This window comes from Vanellus vanellus, assembly GCF_965231255.1.
Source record: "Vanellus vanellus genome assembly, chromosome: 15".
Classification (NCBI taxonomy): domain Eukaryota; kingdom Metazoa; phylum Chordata; class Aves; order Charadriiformes; family Charadriidae; genus Vanellus; species Vanellus vanellus.
Window position 1 is genome coordinate 18566547 of NC_138920.1, and position 19696 is coordinate 18586242.

Sequence of the window (19696 nt, forward strand, 5' to 3'; positions counted from 1 at the left end):
TAGAGTCGTTAATATTTTGTGTTTCTCAGCGCATGCTGATTGTTGCTCTGTGACACTTGGGATTTGGGCTTCAGAGGAGCTTGTGCAAATGTTGCCATTGTCTTCTGTGTTAGGTAAATTCATTCCTTTTACGTCACTTCTTTTCCACCAAATTTTACTATTATTTGTAGTTTTCAGTGGACCCAGGCTGAATGTAAAATGCAACTGGAGAAGTTAAGTTTCCATCTGATTCTGCACGAAGGGCATAGGTACACATGAATTTTACAGACTCATCACAAAACCATAAGGCCTTGAAATTCACTTAAGCAGGCCCAAGTCATACACTTGCAAAACACTCTGCAGAATTTAGTGAAGTCTTTTTACTCTGGGTTTGTCACCTAATTTGGAAGTTTGGTTACACTCATGAAACTGCTGAGGTTGTTATAATTCACCATGTTTCCTTAGCTGCAGGCGAGGCAAGGGAAGATGGCAAAAAGAGTTGTAAGGAGACTTTTATTTAATATTGCTAAGAGATCTTCCTGTGTTTCTCCCATGGCAGCTTGTCTGCCAGTTTACATTCCTGAGCTTCAAACATCACTCCAAGCTAGACATCTCTTGTAACCTTACCCATTTAGAAAGATCCTGGGACAAGAATTAGCAGGGCTCATCTATAGGGCTTTAAACTAGGTTTGAAGGGGGATGGGGATGAAACCAGGATTACAAAAGTGGTGCCTGGGAGCAGTGTACCAGTGCTTCTGGGTAAAAGTGTTAGCAAGGTCTTGCAGCCTGTCTCAGTGGTGGTGGGGGATGGTGAATTGTGTGGCAGCAAAGACATGAGGGGTAGTGATAATTTGGTAACTACAGTAGTGTCTGAGCATGATCAGGTGTGAATTAGGGCTTGTCCCCCCAGGAAAGTGGCAGGACAATTAGCCCAGCTGAAGTGCATCTACACTAATGCACGCAGTATGGGGAATAAACAGGAGGAGCTGGAGGCCATTGTACAGCAAGGAAACTATGATTAGTTGCCATCACAGAAATGTGGTGGGAGGACACACAAGTGGAGTGCTGTAATTGATGGCTACCAACTTTTCAGAAGGGATAGGCAAGGAAGGAGAGGTGGTGGGGTGGCCCTGTATGTTAGGGGCAGTTTTGAATGTCTGGAACTTAACGGCGTGAATGACAGTGTTGAGTGTGTATGGATAAGAATTAAGGGGAAGGCCAATAAGGCAGACATCATAATGGGAGTTTGTTATATACCCCCTAATCAGGATGTGGAAACCGATGAAGTATTCTATAAGCAGCTGGCAGAGGTCTCACGATCATCTGCCCTTGTTCTTGTGGGGGACTTCAACTTCCCAGATGTCTGCTGGAAATACTACGCAGCAGAGAGGGAACAGTCCCGGAGGTTCCTGGAGTGTGTGGAAGACAACTTCCTAACACAGCTGGTGAAGGAACCAACTAGGGGAAGTGCCATACTGGACCTATCGTTTGTTAACAGAGAAGGTCTTGTGGAGGATGTAAAGGTTGGAGGTCGTCTTGGGCAGAGTGATCATGAAATGATAGGATTTTCAATTCTTGATGAAGCAAGGCGGGGAGCCAGCAGAACTGCCACCTTGGATTTCCTAAGGGCAGACTTTAGCCTGTTTAGGAGCATGGTCGAGAGTGTCCCTTGGGAGGCAGTTTTGAAGAGCAAAGGTGCCCAGGAAGGCTGGGCATACTTCAAGCAGGTGCTCTTAGAAGCACAGGAAAAGGCTATCCCCGTGTCTCGAAAAACAAGCAGACGGGGAAGAAGACCAGCCTGGCTAAATAGAGAGCTTTGGCTGGACCTCAGGAGGAAAAAAAAGGAAAGCTTACATTCTCTGGAAAAGGGGGTTGGCAATTTATGAGGACTATCAAGATATAACAAAGCTATGTAGGGGGAAAATTAGAAGGGCCAAAGCTCAATCAGAACTCAGCTTGGCCACTGCATTTAAAGACAATAAGAAGAGATTCTTTCAGTATATCAGTAGAAAAAGGAAGACTAGGGAAAATGTAGGCCCACTGATGAATGAGACGGGTGCCCTAGTGGTGGAAGACACGGAGAAGGCAGAGTTACTGAATGCCTTCTTTTCTTCGGTCTTCACTGCTAAAGCTGTCTCACGAATCCCATACTCTGGAGGCAAGGGGGAAGGTCTGGAGAGAGGAAGATTTTTCCCTCAGTTGAGGAGGACCGGGTCAGAGACCACTTGGCCAAGCTGGACGTTCATAAGTCCATGGGCCCTGATGGGATGCACCCATGAGTGCTGAGAGACCTGGCAGATGTTATTGCTAGACCACTCTCCATCGTCTTTGAACGGTCATGGAGAACAGGAGAGGTGCCTGAGGACTGGAGGAAGGCTGACATCACTCCAATCTTCAAAAAAGGCAAGAAGGAGGACCCAGGGAACTACAGACCAGTTAGTCTCACCTCTGTCCCTGGGAAGGTAATGGAGCGACTCATTCTGGATGTCATCTCCAAACACGTTGAGGAACAGGAAGTTATTGGAAGTGGTCAACATGGATTTACCAAGGGTGTAAATCATGCTTGACCAATCTGATAGCTTTCTATGATGTTATAACTGGTTCGCAGGATGAGGGGAGAGTCGTAGATGTCATCTACCTTGACTTTAGCAAGGCTTTTGACACTGTCTCCCATAACATCCTCATTAGGAAGCTGAGGAAATATGGGCTAGATGAGGTGACAGTGAGGTGGATTGAGAGTTGGCTGCGTGACAGAACTCAGAGGGTTGTGATCCAGTTTGGGCTCCCCAGTTCAAGAGGGACAGGGAACTGCTGGAGCGAGTCCAGCGAAGGGCAACTAAGATGATTAAGGGCTTGGAACATCTCCCTTATGAGGAAAGGCTGAAAGAGCTGGGACTCTTTAGCCCGGAGAAGAGAAGGCTGAGGGGAGACCTTATTAATGCTCACAAGTATCTAAAGGGTGGGTTGAAGGAGGATGGAGCCAGGCTCTTTTCAATGGTTCCCACTGACAGGACGAGGGGCAATGGGCACAAGTTAGAACATAGAAAGTTCCGTTCAAATACACGGAAAAACTTCTTTATGGTGAGGGTGACAGAGCACTGGCACAGGCTGCCCAGGGAGGGTGTGGAGTCCCCTTCTCTGGAGATTTTCAAGACCCGCCTGGATGCCGTCCTGAGTAATGTGCTCTGGGCAATCCTGCTTTAGCAGGAGAGTTGGACTAGATGATCTCTAGAGGTTCCTTCCAACTCTGAAACTCCGCGATTCCGTGATTTTTTCCATTCCTCATTGCATTTTGGTGAGGAGGCTAGGTTCTCATTTGACTGTTGGAAAAAGCTAGGGGAAAATGCAACTTTCATAAATTGTCATGGAGAGAGAAAAAGCTGCCCTGCAAACTGGAAATTCTCTGGTTGTGCATAATTTGTTCAAATCTTAGGGTGCTGCAAATGATGAGCATGAGAAGAATACGAGAGAAAACAGAACAAAATTCTCACTTTTATGAAATCTGCTCAGTGGTGCTGGAATGAAGCAGAAAGTTCTTAATGCAAATTAAAATTGGGTCCTAAAACCATACCAAGTTTTCAAACTCATTTTCTGTTGCCTCTGGCCTTGCTGGTGCTGCTTTCTATTTCATGGTTAAATCTGAACTATTCTATAAATGTGATCTTCATGAATAAATGTAGGCTCTTTTTCTATTAAAAAAAAACCCCACACGTATTGTCTGCACTCTTGACTTTTCACAAGCATTTTAAGACTTTTACTTATGTTGTAGTAATGTTTGGGAACCCCTAGCAGTGGATCAGGATTGTATTGTCCTAGATGCCTCAAAAACAGAAGTGCCAGCTCTTATTCTAAATAATTTACTTTGGCTATAGGCACAATCAACTGGTTATATTTGGCTGTATTCTGTGGAATGATTTTGGCACGTTAAGTGTAACATACAGAAAACTGAGCAAGTTTGAATACAAAAACTGGGAGTCAGAAGTTGTGGTGTGGACAAGTGTCAACTACATATTTTCTACTTTAATATCAAGATGATTTCAACATACTGTATTGATGTCATTCTTTTTTTGTATACTTGAGGTGTTGCTCAAATCTTAACTTTTCGAATTCGTGTGGTGGTAGTTTTAGTGTACTTTTTAAACTAGGTTTCTAGCCTTTATGGCTGTTGAGAAGCTGGAAATTCAGAGCAAAATAAACATAAAATTGTTTTCTTTAAACATTTTAATAAAACCTGATCATCCTAAGAATCATGACTTCTGAACGAACACATGAAAGAGCTTAAGAAAATCTCACTGTTTAGTGTAAGAAGGTCTTCAGATTCAAAAAGAGCTTTTTGAATGAAAACATCAAATCATGACAAACAGACATCCTGCAGAATGTGTCTGTATCAGTATGCGGACTTGAATGAGCATGTAAATGTAGTGGAGTCTCCATTTAGCTAGTTGTCTCCACATGGGTGAATTTTACCTAATCTGTGCATTATCCCAGAAGGTAGCAACAGCTGGTGGTGTTATGCCATAGAATGGAAACTAACTTCAGAGACTCAAAGTCACGCTCCGTCTTCAAAGTCAGATATGTAAGACAGCTGACGGAATAGCAGATTGCTACAAATCAGTCTTTTATTAATATCTCTTGGGCTGTTCAAACAATTTTACAATTTTTACTAAATACAAACTCCCTGTGCTTCCTTGATGAGAGCAGCATGTATCTTGTTTTTATGCCCAGATCTCACTGAACCTAATGCCACCTGGCATAGACGCTGTCTTGAAACTTTTCTTGTTCAGTACATGCAAAGCTTGATTTTGCAGCTGCTGCTGCTTTAAGTGTTGTCCTCCCAGCCCCCCCATTTCTCTGTTTGCAAACTGATTCTATAAACTTTTCTTATGAGCTGCAGAAGGGAATGTTTCCAAAAGGAATAGGATGGCATTTCATGTGAGAATAACCTTCAGTAGGATCTTGGAAGGAGCAGAACCTAGAGGTTTCTCTTTAACTCTTCACATCTTGTTCTGTAGCTTCAAAACCAGCATTTGGGAGAGAATGAGATTGATTTTACATGCCCCTCTGACTTCCCAGAGAGGAGTCAGTGTAGTTCTGAAAAGAATTATGGTCACCTTTGAATTACAGGATTGGCTTATTCTACATAAATTATATATTCTTGAGGTAGCAGCTAGGACTAGGGGGGAAAACACATTGTACCTGGTTCTTCAAATTGTTCTGTTTTCTGGGGTTTTTTTGCTTGTTAGATGATTTTTCCTATGAGCTATTTTACTATATGACTGCTTCCTTAGTTGGGTGGCCAGGCTAATGTGTTCAGCTGGGTCATCTTTTTACATTATCATATGTAACAGCTGTGCCACTGGAATAAGATGATGGGAATTTTGAAAATATCTATGCTCTTCCACATCTCACCTGAAGGCTGGACAAATAAAACGCCATTAGTAATGTTATCTGATGCAATGTAACAGTTTAGTAGCAAGCGTGTTGTGGTTTAACGCCAGCTGGCAACTAAGTACCGTGAAGCTGCTTGCTCACTCCCCACCCCGCCAGTGGGATGAGGAGAGAATCAGAAGAGTAAAAGTGAGAAAACTCATTAAGCAAAAGCCCACATGCAAGCAAAGCAAAACAAGGAATTTGTTCACTACTTCCCATGGGCGGACAGGTGTTTGGCCATCCCCATGAAAGCAAGGCTCCATTATGCCTAATGTTGACTTGGGAAGAAAACACCATCACTCTGAACATCCCTCCTTCCGTCTTCTTCCCCAGCTTTATATGCTGAGCCCAATGTTACATGGTCTGGAATATTCCTTGTGTCAGTTGGGGGCAGTTGTCCTGGCTGTGTCCCCTCCCAGCTTCTTGGGTGCCCCTGCCTTCTTATGGGCAGGCCCGTGTGGGAAGCGGAAAAGTCCTTGACTGCTTAGCAACAACTAAAATATTAGTGTGTTATCAACATTATTCTCATCCTAAATCGAAAATACAGCACTATAACAGCTACTATGAAGACAACTAACTCTATCCCAGCCAAAACCAGGACAAAGTGGAATATCTCTTGAATTATCAGTTGGTGCAGCTGTGTTGCAGCTATTATGAAAAAAAAAACACAAGGATTTTGTGTAGGCAATGTGAACAAGGATGCGTCTTAAATTTTGCCTTCAGGCATAGTCCAACTGCCACTAAGAAATAAAGGTCAGTATAGAAACTGGAGTGAAATATTAAGGCTAATTTAAGAAGAAAAAGTTCCATGGGCAAATAAAAACACTATTCTGGCTATCTGATGAAGAAAGACAGAAGCAAGCCTACATGCATGCATTTGCTTGAAGACTTGCTTTTCTGATCTGTGCAGTGTTTCTAAGTGAATCTTCAGTTCTCCTAGGAAACCATTATTAGGGTAATTGAAATGCTACTTGTACATTTAAAACAACAAATACAGTGATACATCCTTAATGCCTTTCAAACCTTTGCATGACATTCTTGCTAGGAAATAAGGTACAGCATATATAAACATTTCAAATGGCATGAAATAAACTATAAATGTTTCCAAAGCCAACAGACTTTCCTTGTGTTTTAAACAGAATATTTTAATGATTTTACAATTTTGCCAGCAAGATGAGGGTAGAAATAGGACATGGTCCCAGAGTAGTGACTTTTTTTTTTCTTGGGAGTATTTAGCAATGGGAATTCTTTTGTTCTCTTCAGAGAGCAAATGGCTCACAGAATAGTTACTATCACTGCTAGTGTGTTCTTGTCAATTGAGATAGTTTCATCTTCTGATTGAATAAGAACATGGAACTAATAATCTTTTAAATCTTTATGCAGTTCCTTCTTTTGTTGAATGTTTTGTTGAATGTTTTACTCATTCACACCAAGCAGCCAGATTCTTTAGTGCATATGTATTTTTTAGTGGAAGATAATGGATACGTATGTTAGAAATAAATTTGGCCACCAGTTGGGGAACTTTACTGAAGGGGCTGATTCTTCTTACCTAGCAATAACATACAAGTTTACCCTCATGGTGGTACAGCATCTTAAAGGCTTAACTCACTGTTTCAGTGAACATTGAATCAAGCTTGAATTGATTTCTTTGTCTCTATGTGCTTTTTACCCTCCCCCCTCCCCCTTTTTGTCAGCTGCATTCAGATATCCAAGAATTCTTTTACAACAGTTAGAATTACTTCATTTCAGTTCTTACCCTCCCATCCCCAAGTCATTATTTCTCCTGGGTAACACTAAAAAACCAACCAAACAAAACCAGAACATTTCAGACTGTTGTTCAAATTATTGCTGCCCCTATATACTGCTCTGTGTGACCTGCTGGAAAATAAAAATATTCTCTTAGGAATGTAAGGTTGAGTTTGTTGAGTCAGTTTTACATCTGTTCTATATGGAAGTGTACATAGACTTATGGAGTATCTGCATTGTATGTTACCGTAGATGCTTGCTTTACTCACAGAGCTAGAAGCTGTGTTGAACACATGTGAAGTAATAGACATGCGTCTCACCAGCGCTTACTAGCTCAAGCTTAGGGCCATGTTTGTATAGTGTGAATCAGCTCACAGTCTGCGTGGAATTTGCTGGCATCTCCTTGCAAAGTACGCTCTAGTACTCTCTATTGCTAAATAGCTGTTCAGTATGTTGCCCTTTCTTTGAGTGCACATATGAATTTTGTGCTTTTCTGAACAGGGAAGTGAATGGAAGAGAGAGCTCAGAGGGGAAGTATATGAATTGTACTGAATGTGCATTCTCATTAAGTGCACAAAATACCTCTTGAGAGTTAAGTTAGGAATGCTGTGTTCCACTATGGGTGGTATTTTGCAGCTAAAAGCTGCAAATAAAACAAAAGCTAACCTTTTAGTGGTAGTTGGATGGGAATAGTAAACATCTGTTGAATGTGGCTGTTGAGTATCATCATCTGTGTGTCTGTAGGCCTGACTCTGGACATAAACATAGCAGGCACTTGTCACTAGAGGATGGCTGTTGGGACAAAAATGATCAGGACCCACTTTGAAGTGTATAAAGGCCCAGTTACTGCTGCGAAGGGAGCATTTGGGGTTTGTAGGCTACAGACTACTGCCCCTCTGAACTGTGTTAGAAGTGATTAGTGTAGCAAGCCTTTTATCTTAGCAACTTCTCTCTTATTGTGGGATGGGAATAACATTGTCCTTCCTTTTTGAGACCAGCAAAAGTCCATTTGGCTTGCTCTGTGGATGAAATGTGAGCCTAGTTTGAAAATTAATGTATTTACTCTCTTAGAAAGTAGGAACTTTTGCTTAATGCCTCAAAAATAGAAACACATCTTAATGAAATTGGGTCAATTTTTTCCTACAGATGGTGCTGTTTTCCCATGAAAAATCTTAAAAGTTTGAAAAGTCAAATGGCTTCAATGCAAATTCATTTTTAGCCCGAAGGAAAAAAAAAACAAAAAAACAAAAAAACCCAGGGCTGTTAAACAGAGTGTGAAGCTGTATTGCTCTAGAAGTGAAAGAAAATCAAATGGAAGCTCCGTAGTAAGCTCCTCAAAGCTGTTCCTCTCGGTTTTGCCCAGTCACCCTCAATCTGAGTTATGAGATGCTGTCACGTACTGGAATAGATCCATATAGTGCTGAGATTTATTTCTGTGAAACTAAGTTTTATTATTAAGGGTTCACACGTGCAAACATGTGGAAAATATGGCTTCTAGAACATTCCAAGTCTGTGTATATTTCTGGATCTAGTTTATCCGTCCTTCTTTGTTGTGCCTCATGCTTTTATTGCTTTTGAAATTCCTGTAGTCAAAGCAGGGGAGTTACTGGAGGCATCTTAATTGTTATTCACCAACCCAGGAACTAAACAAATAACAGAATAATAGAATTGTTTAGGTTGAAAAAGACCCCTATGATCATTGAGTTCAACCATCAATTTTTCCTAATATCCATCCTAAAGCTCCCATGGCTCAACTTGAGGCCATTTCCTCTTATCTTATCACCTGTTACTTGGGAGAAGAGATGGACGCTCACCTCACTATAACCTCCTTGCAGGTAGTTGTAGAGAGTGATAAGATCTCCCCTCAGCCTCCTTTTCTCCAGACTAAACAACCCCAGTTCTCTCAGCTGCTCCTCAAACACTTTTTCTCCAGACCCCTCACCAGCTCCGTTGCCCTTCTCTGGACACGCTCCAGAATCTCAATGTCTGTCTTGTAGTGAGGGGCCCAAAACTGAACACAGTATTCGAGGTGGGGCCTCACCAGTGCTGAGCACAGGGGGACAATCGCTTCCCTAGTCCTGCTGGCCACACTATTCCTGATAGAGGCCAGGATGCCATTGGCCTTCTTGGCTACCTGGGCGCACTGCTGGCTCATATTCAGCTGGCTGTCGACCACCACCCCTAGGTCCTTTTCCGCCGGGCAGCTTTCCAGCCACTCTGCCCCAAGCCTGTAGTGTTGAACGGGGTTGTTGTGACGCATGTGCAGGACGCGGCACTTGGTCTTGTTGAACCTCATACCACTGGCCTTGGCCCATCCATCCAAATCCCTCTGTAGGGCCATCCTACCCTCAAGCAGATCAACACTCCCACCCAACTTGGTGTCATCTGCGAACTTACTGAGGGTGCCCTCGCTCCCCTCATCCAGATCATTGATAAAGATATTGAAGAGAACTAGCCCCAGTACCGAGCCCTGGGGAACACCACTTTTGATCGGCCGCCAACTGGATTTAACTCCAGTCACCACCACGCTCTGGGCCCGGCCTTCCAGCCAGTTTTTTAACCAGTGAAGAGTACACCCATCCAAGCCACGAGCAGCCAGTTTCTCCAGGAGAATGCTGTGGGAAACGGTGTCAAAGGCTTTAAAGTCTAGGTAGACAACATCCACAGCCTTTCCATCATCAACTAAGCGGGTGACCTTGTCACAGAAGTAGATCAGGTTTGTCAAGCAGGACCTACCTTTCATGAACCCAGTGCTGACTAGGGCTGATCATCTGGTTGTCCTCTATATGCTGTCTGATGTTAATGTTCTCTGGAGATACAACTTTTATGTATTAAATATAGTAGACAGAGGCTCTGTATACTGACAGTTTCAGAAGTCTCGTGCTGCTCAGTTCTTTTCGCTCTTCTAGTACTACCTCACAGGTAGTACTAGTGTTGGTCAGCCTGATAATCTGTTCTGAATGATGCATTCTCACTACCTTTTTATTTTCCTGCTGACGGATCTTTGATTCAGTCTGTTCCCCTTAAAAAAATGTCTACAGCTATTTCTAACGCATAATGCAAAGTGACTGATCCACCTCGTTTCATGAGATTGTGACTGCTGGTATCTGTCTTAGGCAGGTATAAAATTTTATGTGAGGACAAAGATTGTAGTAACAGCCTGTTACCACACTTATGCCACTCAGTACTTTTTAATTTCTATGTTTTCTTAAGTGGAATTTGCATTGTCCTAGATTGCTACTCATACAGAGGGCTGTTATATGGGGAAAAAAGAATTTGATGTCTGTATTAAAAAGCCCAAGAAAAGCATTTGTAGATTTAAAGTCAAAGTAAATTTTAAAAAGGCAGGAACAGCTCATATTGTGTTTTCTGTCACTTTCTGAAAATCTTGGTGTGTGCTGGGAACAGGTCTTGTTGCTGCTGATTCAGGCTCAGGCTGAATCGGAAATTTGTCAGGAGAAATTTCTGATACAGAACCTGAAATGTCAACAAGGCAGCACTGATATTGGGAGGAGTTGCCCTTCTCTGAAATCACACAGTGGGACAGCAGTAAGGAAGTCACATTTCTTCTCATTCCAAACCAGTGAGGGTTTTGTTTTGCTTTTTTTACCTAAATGTGTGTCATGGGCTGGCGAAGGCTGAATGTGTCCCTTTGTGAAGACAGTCACTGCTGGAAAAAGGGGTTGCCACCAGCAGAGTGTGTGACCAAAACAATACAATTTTCTTTCTTTCCTTTTTTTTTTCACTTTTCAGAACAACTCCTAGATGTTCTGTATACGGGCAGTCAGGAGGAAAAGAGACAGATGGTGTGGCAGTGGGAGAACAGTCTTATTTTAGCACTAATAAAAATGAGACTTGAGATCCATGTACGGCAGAGAAATTATAAACTGGGAATACCAGGGATATAAAGCAAGACAAGCAGTGACCTTTCAGTGTTATGGAGCTACACAGTGATGTTTTTTCTTTTGCACTTGAAATTTACAGTTTTAGTTTCTCCTCCTGCAAAATATGAATCAAACCAATGGTGGTCCGGATATACAGTTTAAATCCTGTTTCAAATAATATTGAGCAAAATATAATTTGGTTACAGAAAGTAAAATATTGTCATGTTCAAAAAGAAGGCTTTTTCCACTTGCATCATTCCTACAACTTCTTGTTTTGCTTATTTCCTATTCTTAAGTGTCAAAAAAGGAATAAAAATGGATGTTCCCCCCATTCTGTGGACTCTAATGAGTTCATTCCAATTCACCTGCTTTGTGGGTGTAGCAGTCACTGGGCTTGTGCAGCTCTAGGCAGGTAATAATAGCTGGGAGGGAGAGAGTCCTTTGCAATTCCTACAGGCATTCTCATAGTAGCTATGTGTTTGATCTGAGGGTTTTCCCCTTTAGCATTAGTTCATGGTTTACTGTGAGGGGATGAGCAAGACTGTAGCATGGGCTCTTCTGGAAGGAAAATAATGGGATTTCTTGTTTAGTCAGTCATGAGGTCTCACCTCTTCCTTTGTACTGAGCTTCCTATAGGCCCAGGGATTTTATATCAGTCTGCAAAGTTGGTAGCCATAACTGCTGGAGGGGCTAAAGGTTGTCAAAATGAAATTAAGCTTCCTCTTGGCAGAGCTTTTACAGGGCAGGATAGCTAGGCCTATCTTAACAGTTTTCTTTGAAGGAACCTACTTTAAACTTTCCTGAAATTAGTGCATCTGGCAAGAGGGAAGGAGGTAATGATGCACACAGGCAAGACTAAGAAAATATTCACTTTTGTTGGCTGATGCCAACAGTCTGTCTGTCTTCTCATTGGTAGGAAGGAAAAATATTTCACCTCTTTTGAAATATAAACATAGCTAGTTCCCTGTAGCTATCACTTGACATCTTGCAGCTTTGACATCTACAAACTGCTTTAATTAATATTTGGGCTACCTCTCACAAGTGTATAGCACTTACAACTTACAGAAGTGGCAAGCCCTCGGTTGGTAAAGTAAGTTGTTTCCAGAGTTGCTAAAGATAATTTTATCTAGTTAATCCACCTTTTCTGTTTGTTTCTGATTTAGTTCTCATACTATCACCAAGTATTGTCTGAGAAAAAAAGTGCTATCGCTTTTCTACACTTTTCTCAAAAGTGCCATCACTTCAAAAGAAATGTCTTTTATGGACAGTCCCGTCAGGGTCAGCAAAATTTGAGATGTTGACAGAAACAGAATGGATATTCTTATAAGGGTGATCTCTGGCATGCTTCTACCATGCTTTGCCTGCAGAGATCCTACATGCAACATTTCCTGCACTTTTAGATGTTTCGTGCACTGCTCTAGTGACTGAGTTGTAAGAATAAATGTGAGTTGTATACCACTGCTCCCAAACTGTCCTGCTTCTTCAAGGATGGAAGAGAGGGTGTGAAATGAATAGTGTGGAAGGAAGGAAACAACAGAAGCCCAATTCAACTCTAATGAAAATCTACGGGATTTTTTCCGACAACTTCATGGAAGTGAATTAAGCTGTTGGTGAGAAACCATGTCCAAAAAAACTCCAGACCTCCTCTTCTATTCTACATCTGCACTGGATCTGTTGAATTTATTAGGAATAAAAATCTAGCTTACAGCGTGTGGAAAATAGAGGGGCTGAAGGTTATGAGAAAACCCCGACTTACTAATGTGGGAGTGGAAAAGTCCTGCAAAATAAACTTTCAAATATACTAATAACATACCCCCCCAAGCACACAAAGCCTTCCTGCATTCGTAGTCACTGACTTCATCAGTTTCACAGCATTAATTTTCAATCAGCAAACATCATAAAAACAGGAAGGCAGATTTATGGCTGTTTATTAGCCAGCACGATTACTGTATTTACTGTAGTGTAAAAAAGGAAATCGGGGAAAAGTGCTATAAATCTCAGTGGCTGCAACCCAGATGCATTTATTTACTTACTGGATACTTCACTAGTAGATGCCTGCTAGTTTACACATATATTTTGAGCATATCAGCAGAATGCTGTAGAGGGATGGGTGTTAAAATTCTGGTGGGGTCTGTTGTGGGCACTGCTAGGAAGAAGGTAGTGAAATGTGTTCAGTTTAAGTAGCTAAAGTAGTTGCTGAAGAAACACCAATGTGTTAACCAGTCACTGCTTATTTAAAGGGAGCATAATTATAAAGATATAAATATACAAACATAAATATATAATTATGCTATAGCAACAGGAAGATAAAGATCTGGCTGTGAAAATAATAGGAATAAAAACAAAATGGTTGTTTTGTTGACATTAAGATATTCTCTGTTCAAAGTGTAACCACAATCCTCATAAATCTTATCTAAAGTCCTGGAGCGGTAATATTCCACTTGCTCTGTGGGGTGAATGGTATCGATATGGAGTTCTGTTTCCTGCAGGCCAGGCCCAAAGGTTGTACTTTACCATTGTAGGTGCAATTTATCTCAAGACAGTAAGTCATCTGACCCTGGCTGACCTATTTCTCTCTGCAGTCAGAAAAAACATTACCTGTGAACATGGTTGTGTTCAAATGTGCATAAATGCACAAAGGCCTTGTTTACAGAATGCATCCGGATTGTTCTACGCAAATGTGTTCTTTAAAGAACACTACTTCACAACAGCAAATGTTGCATTGGCTAGGCCTATTCTTTACATCTTCATTATCTAGAAAGATCTAATTAATAAATGGAAGTTGAATTGAATGTGTTGAGGCCTCAGGTGTGTCTGAAAGATCTATTTCATTTGTCAACTTTTCAATAAAAGCACAGCTTGTTTTACTCAATTCAGGTTTGTGGTCAAATGCAAGGCTGGATATAGATTTGTATATAAATCCAAATACATTTTTCCTAAGGGGAAATCATGAATCCATTCATGCCAATTGAAATATTTCCATTGATGTTTAGTGAATCAGGAAATAAGTTCTTCCCAAAACCTAAAGGGCGCAACATCTCTATAAATCATCTTGGTTTTAATTGTTACTAGTGTTTTTTTTTTTTCTACTTACTGTTTGCTCTTATTGTTAATGCTGTTTTTAAAATGAGCAGTAAAACGCAAAGAGTATAAATTATAAATGAACAGTTTCAATGAGCCTGTTGATTGCAATGACTGAAATCTAATTAAGCAGTTTAAGATCTAAGTGATATTATTATTAAAGAATTATGTTAACAGAGCATTTGATCAGCCTCTTAATTTGTTTTATGTGAATTATACTTACGAGATAATGTGATTCCAAATGTGATAATGTGATCCGACAAAAAGATAAATTCTTTCTCTTTCCTCTTTTTGAGAGAAAACTAATATGCTATATTTAAATTGAAATAAATTGATAGAGGAGTCTCAAGGAAACAAAAGCACTATTTTGGCATCTTAACTTACTATAACTGACTTCATGTAAATACTAGCACTGACTACTTCTTTTGGTGTTGATGTGACACTATATGAAGTACAGGAGCAGAAATGTGTGTGCAGATGGATGTATGCAGATACACGTATATTTTTACACAAATATGCTAATTTGTTATGGTTACAAGCTTATTGCCACTAGCTAGCAAAATGGTTGTGTGACACCAGCTTTTTGCCTGTGAAATGACTGTAAGCATCTAATTTGCATGCTTTTTTTTTTTTTAATATAGTGCAGTGTGTTTTTAAACCATTGGGAATCTATTGGGATGCACATTTACTATTTAATTTACAAGTACAGTTCGTACAAGTGTATGAACAGATTGGATTACTTCCTGTCTAATGCAGCTAAGTAGCAATCATGAGGACTACGTGCTAGATAAATATATATCTTATTTTAGGAAATGGGGTCTACTCTTGGTGACTCTCTGGGAGTCAGTCTTGGTACCATTCTAATTAATGTTTGTACTCCTTCTCACTCTCTGAATTCAGTCATGTCCTCCTCAGCTGTCAAGTACTAGCCAAGCATCACCTACAGAGTTAATACAGAATTCATCTCATTACACTTTACAGAATCACAGATTACACTTTCTTCTTTGTTGTACAAAGATGTTGTCTACCTTAGATTTCCCTAATTTCACTGCAAATGTATTTCTATAAGCAACTTTTCCAGCACCTCAATGCCTGCCCCACTTGCCTTGGATGCTGAAGTGGTCTTTTAAACTTTAACATTGTTTGGGTCCAGAGAATGTGAGTCTTGTCCTATCTGCCACAGAGGGTTTGGAGGACAGAAAGCTTCGGGGACACCTTATAGCAGACTTCCAGAATTTAAAGGAGGCCTACTGGAAAGATGGTGAGGAACTCTTTATTGGGGAGTGTAGTGATAGGACAAGGGGTAGCGGTTTTAAACTGAAAGAAGGTAGATTTAGATTGGATATTAGGAAGAAATTCTTTACTCTGAGAGTGGTAAGGCACTGGTGCAGGTTGCCCAGAGAAGCTGTGGCTGCCCCATCCCTGGAGGTGTTCAAGGCCAGGTTGGATGGGGCTTGGAGCAACCTGGTCTAGTGGAAGGTGTCCGTCCCTTCCAACCCAAACCATTCTATGTTTCTATAATTCTGTGTTGATGGGCCCCCAAAGATGAGTATGCAATTGAAGGAAGAGAAAAAGACAAAAGGATCATTCCAAATACAAGTGGACACCAAGAATTAGCAAAATACTGTATTTTTTATTGGAATGCTTTGATTTTTAGTCTGTAGCTCGTTAATTTTGTTCCTTGATTACTGTGAAAGGAAATCAGGCAGGATTTCAGTCTATTAAAATTTCAGTGTAGTATAACTGTTAGTTTGTTTGAAACCAACTGTTATGTTTCAGTGCACAGCCTGATTAGTACCCTGCGGAAACGGGCAAAATTCCAGGGAGACAATCCTGTTTCCAGGTCATATACGTTGTTACTTGGTCGCTGCTGCATTGACCCTATTTTGAATGAAAGGACTAGATGACCCATGTAACAGCATTACCGTTACCCTGTCTACCCCTCACTGCCTCTCTCCCATAGACATACCTGGGATTCTTGAATCAGCTCCTGGAATCCTCTTGAGAGGAGGCTCTAGTTCTGCTGCCCTCCCAGTTTGTGGACATTCAGTCATTTTAATTTAATTGAAATATTGTTTCAATGAGTTGCTTGTAGTAGATGGTCCCTGGCACATATTTATTTTTAAACTTTCAAAACTGAACAGAGAGGTGGAGAGCAAATCAAGGGGAAGACTGAGATATGATGCACTTAAAACACAGAGAAGGATTGAGAAGTGCCAAACTGCAGAGGAAAGAGAGGTCATGAAACAGAAAGTGACACAAAGAAAGGAAGCATGACCGATCCACTCTTTTGCTGTGCTATTACTTTGTGTATGTTAGCACTGTCACATGCAATAACCAAACCCTTCAAATGTCATATGCAATAACCCTGTCCTCTTAAATTTGTTGTGCCTATTCTCATATGGTTCATTCTGCATCATTCCTTGAAAACAATCTCTAATGAGCTAAAATGTGTGTTTTTGAATACATTCTTGGTTTTCTTTTTATGTCTAGAAGGACAGAAAATTAATTTTGCTCTTGAACTGGTTCAAACTCTTCCTCCCACACTGTGGAGCCTGGATGTGATGTTGGAAGATAGTACTTTCTGGCTGCAAGCATCAAAGTGAGATCCAAAGGGCAAGCATCTACTTGTAGTCTGGTTCATAAAACTGACTGTGTGTTTATGGAAGACAGCATTGCTACTTTATGCTATTGATCTAACAGATGCAGTTAATCCCATATTTTTAGAATATAAAAATGTGCAAAAGTCTTTCTGGATAGGTAAAAAGAAATACCCGGCTCAGCCAAGTGCTTTAAATGTTGATGTCTCAGCAGCCTTACTCTCTGTCATTAGCATTTTATTGCTTTATATCTTCAATTTAATCAATACTTTTTTTGAGGTTATGATCAAGTAGCATAAAACATTTTACAAATTCTGTTTGCAGGTGATATATTTTGTGTTCTCTGAAGGCTCTGTGTCTAATAGGTGACCCAGCAGATAGCATTAGTAACTACTGACAGACTATGGCTTAAATTTAAAGGTGAATGACCACTTTTGGTGTTTCGAGTTTTAAGCATTAAACTAAACATACTTTTAAAGAGATTTAATTTTCACTGGTCAGAATGGAGTTCTTTCCAGAAATCAGGCAACCACTGAGGCCCCCAAATCAACTTTTTCACTTGAAATCACAAGAATCCCGTAAGAATTTTAAGGCTTACTGTTTCCAAAACACCTTGAGATTCTTAAGTTCAGGTACAATAGAAGAAGAATTGGTGTATTAGTATGTAAAGTGACATGTTGATAGATAGGTACCTCCTAAATGGTGCTTTCAAATATTAAATTATGATTATCCAGATCTCCAAGGCACCAGTTCTTTGAAAGGGTTTTCAATATTGTGGGAGTAGAATGACAGGAGGCTGATTGCAGCTGATTAATACTGAGCTACTAATCTGTACGTTCTTTTGTTCTTGACAAATAGTATAAATTAAGTCCTGTGGAAGAAGGAGCCATTCTTAAATTTGAGGCCAATAGAGAGCCTGGTTGAGTAGGAACTTGCTTCACCATGCTCCCTGCCTTTGCTTCCTTGAGCATCTCCCAGCTTCAGAGACACACTCTACCTCTCTCTCCACAGCCTGGGGAGGGGAAACTATTGTGTATGCACTGCATGCAGACTGTAGGACACATCCATATCATAAAAAGCATAGGATGTAATTAGGTAAGATAGGCAGTGTGTGAGAAGAAGGAACTAGAATTATCTTTGTTTATTGTTTATACAGACAGCATATGATGCACCCACTGTCATTAAAAAAAAAGTGGAAGGATAACAAAATGTCTATACTTCCAGAGTCCTAGGGTAGTATTGTAACTCTTTCCACCCTTTCTGTACCTCTTATTTCAACTAATATTATCTTGGAGATCACAGGTAAAATAGTAATTCATACAAGAAGAACAAGCCCCAATATGACTACAGTACAGCTTGAACTTCTGATTTTTGTTTTTACAAATGTATCATTCAGCTACACAATCCATCTCCATTTTTCTCCCCTCTAAAAGTGAGATACCACTTGCTGTTCATTATGTTCTTTGGCTTTTGTGCAAGCAACTTCTGCTTGAAAATTTTCATGTATCACTCATACATCTGTAGGGTGAAACATCTCTCCTAGGCATCTATCACTCGCTTGCAGCTGACATATAGTCATAAAGGTGACCTATTTCATATTAACAATCAATTTCCTTTCATTGTCACCACCAGGATATGTTCTACCATTTCACTTTCCTTGTCGGAAGTGTAGACTTAGGGGTCAGACTAAAGATTCTTTGAGGGTAAAAGGATGATTGATTGATTCTATTCATCACTGAATTCTGTCAATTTTATTTTAATGCTGAGGAAAAATACCCAAACGTTGCTGTCCCACAGAGAATAATACAACACAGTCATACTTAAGTATCAAACTTTGTATGCAGTCTTGGTAAAATTGTTTCCATAATGCAAAGATTGTTATATGAATCTCAAATTTCAAGGCATAATAGCTTGTTATTGGAGTTCTTTGAGGGATTTCAGTGCTTTGTGTCTTTTATATTACTTGAATTATGGTCTTGAATAATGGAAAAAATAATTAAAAAATGCATTTTAGAAATAGATATACTCCTACATGTTACAGAAGTCTGTGTTATGCAAAAGAAATAGTATGCATAAACCTACCATGTTCCTGACATCTATTTGGATTGTTGAGCAAAACAGTCTATGTTCACGTTTCAGGAGACACAATAACTCACCAAAAGGTGCAATCTGTCTTTGAGGAAATGAATTTCATTATCAGTACGAGTCATTTTTGGGGGGGGAAGAAAATGCCTTGAAGAGAACCATCTGTAAGAAGAGGAGGATAATCTCCAGAATAAAGAATGTTCTCTATGTTATAAAGTCCTCAACAGTTGACCAGATTTAGCTGTAGTGTGTATTGGATTAGAATTTATTTTTATTTTGCAATTTTAAATTCTTCTTCTCCCCTCCATTCCTCCTCACCCCCCAACAACAATTCCTCACAAAGTAGTTGAGAAAAATTTTTACTACTTATTCTAGATTTATTTGAACACAAGTGATGTAGAAAATCAGTCCAACATAATGTTTGCCTAATTTGAACCACTTATTTTCCTCTTGCTTTATCTGTGTAGATAAACGTGCACAAGGTCATTTGCAGTATATTTTTTCTCACAGTAAAAACTGTACAAATTTACTGTGGTTATCTGGGATGTGAGAGATCCAGTCAGTTCACTGGCATAATAAATACTGTATTTTTCAAAGAAAAGTGGAAACTGAGAAAGTCCTCTACTAGAACAGCAAAAAATTACCTGAGAAAATTCTCAGGGCTGGGGAAATACACTTCCCATTCTTCACCTCTACTCCTTGTGCAACACAGATATAGTCTAACATGATTACTCACCCTGTGTGCTGCCCTCATGATTTGTTCCACCGTGTTCCACTGGACTTCTCAAGGGGTAATGTACCATTCCGATTGAGTTAGCACACCAGAAACTGAAACAGAAATATTATGCTGAGGTTTGGCAGTCTTTTTGCTGCAAAATCTGAACTAGAAAC